Here is a 6,785-nt window from a genome sequence, read left to right as displayed (position 1 = left end):
GCAGCCATAATACTATCAAGCCTAACAGCAACTGTACTTCCCGCTCTAAGATTGTTAACAAAATGTCGCCGATTCAGATTTTGACTCTACTGGTGTCCATTGTTCAGATTTGTTCGTGTAAGTTTATATGGAATCTTTAATAAGCGAAATGTTGCGTTAAGTGAATCTGTGACTTGGGTAATAACAACGATTATGTCATTTATATTGCGCATTTGAATTGAGTACATTTAAATGATCATTCTATCGCAATTTGCCTCAGGCAAGGTTAAGTGTTCTACCTGAGCTCTGGGAATGTTTGTTAACGTCCAACAAGATTTAGGAACAACTAGTGCAACCTATAGCCTTCAAACTACTAGCCTGGATGCTCTGTATCATCTCCTTATATAAGTGCTATTAGGAGAACGCACCATCTTTGGCAATTAAAGTTCTGGCAGCATAGCGGGACAAGTGTCTACCGAACCTAGTTTAATGGATTAATGGCCTAAGTTCCCGCGAGTCCGGATCCTCTAAAGCTAAATGGTAAAGCATCCGAAATGGCACTTGTTTCCGAGTATCTCAGAGTAACCGTCTGAAAAGACATTTCTAATTTTGAAGCGTTAGAATATTAACATAGGCCATACGATTTATCGTGTTTTTAATATTATATCAAAGCAGACAAAAGAGTCTTCATAACGTCCCGTTAAAGGACGCCCTTTCTATTCTGTTTCAAAGTTTGTAAATGTTCACTTAGTTGGCTGCGGCTGGGCTCAAATCTTCCGCACTCGCTCTGTAGCCGGATGCACTTCTAACAGAGCCATCTAAGCCCTTGTTGGTTCAATTAATTCTTAATACAGCTCACCCTCCCCATGCCCAAGGTGTGATGATGGACAAGAATCAAGCAATGTCGTTTTACAAACGACTCATTGACAACAACATTGACGAGGAGTGCTATGGCGAAGAGTCCTGCGTTTTGGGGGAAGTAATTGAGAAGTTTGGACATTCCGAACAGTCGGTTGGTATTAAATCTGGTGTAAATAAAACCAGGCGATAGAGGGGGTATGCTTTTCGTATCGTGAGGATAATCATGTAGTACCTATTTTTGTTGACCTTCATTTAGGAAGTTTCGTCTTCTTAACTGAGAAATCCGACACCAGATACGTGAGAGAAAGGAGGGGATGGGGGTAGCTTTTTTCGGTAAAAAAAACCCACCTTTTTTTCATGTGCATTCTGACACGTTTAATTTGATCAGCGTTCCAGCTGAATATATATTCATGCAGTTAACAAAATCGCTGGTAGACTCAGTTCAGTTTGTTTTCAAAATTGTTGCAACAGTTAGAATATAAATTGGCCACCAAATTAGGCGCAAAATTTAGTTTTCGTGCTTCGATGTAAAACTAAATTTCCCCCTTACTATCCTTAATTTTTTTATTTTTTATTTCTACTCCTTTTTTCAGTATGAGTACTGGAATACTTATCGTTGTAATAAATCAAAACAACGCTGTAAAGGTAAATGGCATCAATAAAATTGTATTTTAATCATTCAAAAATTAACCATGAGCGCTCTACGCGCCTCTAATTGGCTATTAATCATCTCAAATCCATAAAACTTGAAAGGAATAAAACTGCTGGAAATTACGTTGTACATTTCAATTTAATAGGGGTTGAGAGATCCAGTGTTGAAAAAACGCAAGAAATGAATGTACATCTATCCTATTGGTTGCCTATTGAATGCTTAGTCTGGTTGATAAATAGCGCAGCGCAATTTGCTTCGGTTTTGAACTAATTCGCCAAATGATTGGCCTAACGTAACCAACGTTCTAAGCCAAAAAGAGACAAAAGCCAAACGAATCGTTATTTGTTGTTCAACGTTTTCTTTGCAGAGCAACAGCTACATTTATTTTCCTCAGCTATTCTCTGATTATTTATTTTGATTGTCTCCGTCAATCTTTTTTGATTGAATAAAGAAATTACTTTTTTTTATTATTATAGCAATCAGTTGTAAACAGAGGATATTACATGGCCGCGCGGAGATAAGAAATATCTCTTCGAGTGTTGAAACGAGTGAATTATTTTTCAACACGAGAAGAGAAATTTCGTATCTCCAAGCGGCACGTAATATTCTATTTGTTAAATAAACAACAATGAAATATACTAAATCATTTCACGAAAGGCATTGAAAGGCGCGATTTTAATATGTAACCGTAGCAACAGTGATCTTTTCATGTCTGAAAATAACATGTTTTCGCGCGAAAGCTCACTTTGTATTTCATAGCTGTTTATATAATAAAACAGTTTATTTCTGTGACTAACAATAGGTGGTTTTTGCGTGATGACGTGGCCGCCATGTTGAATGACACCAACAACAGAGTCTGTTTTATTTGCTTCTTTTGTTCGTCATCCGGCATTTGCACATTTCGCCATTGTTGTCTACGTCTCAAGAGGTTGGTTGCACACCACCAATTATATTTCTTCCAGGTATCACGTGCCGCGGTCATTCAATAGGGATGAAGGACGCAAAGATCCCGGATAACAACATTGATGCGTCATCATGGCAGGAGCCTTTCCACTCCTTCCGACCAGAAGCCGGTCGCCTTGACAACCAAAATGGAGTGTGGTGTCCAAACACTCTCGGGGAAGCAGACAAGACGTATTTCCTTCAAGTTGAGCTCCCTTCTAGGTACAATGTCTGCGCCAGCCATCGCGACCCAAGGATCACCACTTTATGAAACCGACTGGGTTACAAAGTATCGCTTGGAGTTCTCCTTGGACGGAGAGAACTTCATGCATTATACGGAGAACGAAACCATCAAGGTATAGTTAAAATACCATGGAATTAACGGCCGTAACGATGACGTCAAAGAAATCGACAACGTGGCAAATGAAAATAAGTAATCACGCATTGTTTTTACGATTTTTTTGTTAGAGATATTTAGCATCGCGTTTAGGGAGTTTACGGTTTGCGACAGAACGTTAATTTCACGGACATTTTGTTCCTTGACCACAGAGAATTATGTACCAAAGTGGAACGTACGTGCGGGGAATATGCAATGTTATCGTTAACACTTTGCTCATTATATTATTCTTTGCATCATTGTGGAAAGAGCTCAACCGGCGTTTAAAAAGACCGCCTTTTACGTCATTTTCATTTTGGTTAGTCGTTAGTATGGTTGATCATTGTCGAAAGCAGCCTCGAGGATCCAAGAACATCGGGCAACGTATTTACAGAAGTTAAGAAAGATCTGAAAGTCAACTGATCGTCACGTTTGAAATCTATTGTCTATGTTAGACTCCGTCTTAATAACTGGCCCATTGTTTATTATTATCTTTATAATTATCATTATTATTAATATTTGTTAACGCGTTCTCTTTTTCGTAGACATCATCGTTGCGTAAAGTGTTCACTTTTTCGGTGGCGAATACGGACCCAATTCTTTTAATTTGTCAAGCAGTTATCGGTATTTCTAATGATTTTTCTCTTTCTTCAGGAGTTTACGGGAAATACTAACGCCAACGATATGCTAAAACATGATTTGAACCGACCAATAACAACCCACTTTATTCGCTTTGTACCGGTGGAGTGGAACAACAAGCCATGCATGCGAGTGGAGGTCTATGGTACTGCAATCGGTAAACTATCAGCACCACTTATATTTACGGCAAAGAAAATACTCTGTCGTGATCTCTCAGAGGGGAATATATGTCCTCCAAAGACCTAAAGAGAAAGTGTGGTCAAAAGGCATTATAATAGTTATGATAAATTTATTCCTTTCGTTTTATTTTTCAGCCTGTCCATGGAAGGCCAAGAATGACAAGTGTTGTGTGTTTCCATTCAAATACAAAGGAAAGAAGTATTATAAATGTATCATCGACTGGGTCTGGATGCCTTGGTGTGCAACAACTTCGGACTTTGACAAAGATGGCGAATGGGAAAACTGTCTTCCGCGTGAGTATTCACAGCACTTTCTGAGATCTTCCTAGAGTTTATGAGTTTCGTGGCCCAGAAAATAACCAGATATTTAGACTGGGACAAAGACAAGTCAGACAAGTCACCTGAAGGAACAAGAGATTGTAAAACTATTTGGAAAGGAGAAAATGTTCGTGACAGAGCGGTCGTGGCGACGCACTTGTTATCTCGAGTCTCGCTCTGACTATGAACTGCAGTTGTCCTGGGTTGCTTAATGGAGCTTAATTTACCGTTTGGCTCTAACGACTAATCAGTAGATATAAATTCACATCACAGTTTTAATACACTGTCAGGTAGACAAGTATAGAGAATGAAGATTATGATCAGCCAAGGCCTATTACCTTGATTTATTATATGGCAGTCGATTTTCAATGTAAATGGAGCACTTTGATTGGCTGGTTTTCGGTCGGGATTTTATAGTACGGACCATTACCATGGAAACGGTCCATTTCTGTATTTTTCTCTTTCCTGGGAAATTCGTGTTGGGCCGGCAAACAAGCTTCGCTTAGCTAGTTAAATTTATTCACCAGAGTTCAACAAAAACAAACAACTAATTACACAGTTACACCAAAAGAAAAAATCAAGTGGCAGGAGAGAGGAATAGAACTTTCGTCCTAATTGAGACCTAACCCCTAACCTTCGCGCAGCTTTGTTTTTGCTTTTAACATTTGCCCGACATTCGTTTACCTTTGAAAGAATGATGTTTTCAGAGTGAATGTTGAAAGCGTTGTAAACGAGACTCAGGTATTCCTCGTAAAGTAGCCCAGCATTCTGGAAAACGTTACAGTAATCTTAATGATACATGGCTTTAGAACCGACTAACTCTGTGTCGTTATATGTTTTCTACAGGAAGCAAGCAATAACTGGGATGAAAATTGAAGATAGTTTTGAAGCTAGTGTCATACCATGGTCATGACCATGAACGCTTTCAACAGTAGATTTGTGAATGATAGAATTGTACGGAAATGAACAATTGTTCTTTTTAGACACGTCCTGAAGATAGAAAATAGAACCATTACCTGAAAACTGGAAAGCAAAAAAAGTATTTTGGAAATCACCATATTTCTCAAGTTATATTCTTTCGTATGGTGCTTGTTCATCTTATTTTGTTGCCTTTTGGGGCCCAATTTGTCCATTAGCGAACAAAACGACAAAATTCAATTCCTAGTGGTACCTACCATTAGTCACCACAATAACCTTCCCCACATATGGTCTAGGGACCGACGTATCTCTCGCCCTTGACTTATCGGGGAACAAGGAATCTGAAAGTAGAGATGGTTCAAGTAGGGCTGGTGTGTCACCGCTGGTCATACTTGTTTTGCACATACTCGAATTCGCCGGGCTTCACAAGCCTACCACAGGAACGATATTCCTTTCCGAACTGGACAACGTAGCACACAGTCAAGCACTTGGAATTGGAAATAGAACACCTCAAGAGCGCTCAGAAGGACGTGCAACATGTGTCCCTGCATTCCAGATCGAATTGGAATTTGGCAGTATTAGTTTTTGAGGAAAGGGGAAAACCGGAGTACCCGGAGAAAAGCCTCTCGGACAAAGGAGGGAACCAACAACAAACTCAACCCACATATGACGCCGGGAAAGGGAATCGAACCCGGGCCACATTCAGGTGGGAGGCGAGTGCTCTAACCACTACGCCACCCGCCCCTGGTCCCTTGAAAGTCAAACCCTTTGGGAATAAAACCTTTTGTTTCAGGTATCTTTGAATAACATTTAAATGTGAATGCCAACTTACCATGAGAATAATCTTGATCCCAGGAGATTTGAATTGGGAACAACATTGAGTTGGCTGATTTGGACTGCGTTCACACTCTAACAAAACATGTTTGATATAAACACTTTCAGAAAAAACAAGTTTTCTGCAGACTTGTTTACAACGAAGTTATTCATACCAGAGGTCATGTTAACAATTGAGCCGGCAATTGGTATTGTTTGCACTGCTCGCAGCTTTGCTTCTGGTCGCTTTCTTGAAGTTTTGTGGCTATGCCTTCCTAAATGTTTTTCTAGCTGCCCAGGGATGCGAGCTGCCTTTAGATATCTTCTTCTGTCCGAAGCCCTATGAGTGTTGCCGTGCAGTGTATTATGGGAAGGATACGAACCGTAAGACTATGTAAACTTACAAAATTTGGCTGCCATCTTGTTTTTAACATGTTAATGCGTTGATATTCCCATGCATGGAGACCATATACACCGCAATTTAAATATTCTTTTGTTTTTATTCAAATTAGCCCTTGATGCCTCGTTCTTGAGCTGAAAATTCAAAAGAATATTTTATCTTGAACGAGGCAACAAGGGCCAATTTGTATGCGCATAAATCAGCGTCCATTTTGGAATAAGGTGTATGTAATGCGCGTGCGTGGTCCCAGCAATGTCGGAAGAGCTGTACAAACGGATCCAATATTGTTGCGCTGCGCTTCGGCGATAACCTGATAACGGAACAAAGCTAGAAATGTTGGGGGTTGTTGGCTCAAACGTCTGACCAACACGCAACAACATGCAACAGATTGTGCAAACGAACGCAACACGTAGTTTGACCAACACGCAACAACATGAAACAGATTGTGCAAACGAACGCAACACGTAGTGACACCCAACAATGTTATGTTGCGTCCGTTTACACAGGGCTTTAGAATGCAATGAGTGTGTACGCGGCTGAATTAAAATGCAGCACGGGAGTTTCGGCTTTTTAAACTCGTGTTTTGCATGATAAGCTGCATTGACACCCTGAAATTTTAAGCTAGTGAGTAAATGACGTCACTCTCCTTAGATCCAACCCTCTGAAGTCCAATCGGTCAGTTTTGAACGTGAGTGATGACGGACCTTT

At 40.1% G+C, this 6,785-nt stretch overlaps 1 pseudogene; it reads left to right on the top strand.

Moving 5' to 3' along the window:
- LOC137994491 (discoidin domain-containing receptor 2-like) lies at positions 1-4,997 on the top strand (annotated as a pseudogene).
- Positions 4,998-6,785: the final 1,788 nt, after the last annotated feature.

This window comes from Montipora foliosa, chromosome 3, assembly GCF_036669935.1.
Source record: "Montipora foliosa isolate CH-2021 chromosome 3, ASM3666993v2, whole genome shotgun sequence".
NCBI classification, from domain to species: domain Eukaryota; kingdom Metazoa; phylum Cnidaria; class Anthozoa; order Scleractinia; family Acroporidae; genus Montipora; species Montipora foliosa.
Note: the sequence above shows the minus strand (reverse complement) of the source record. Positions and strands in the feature narration are given on the sequence as shown.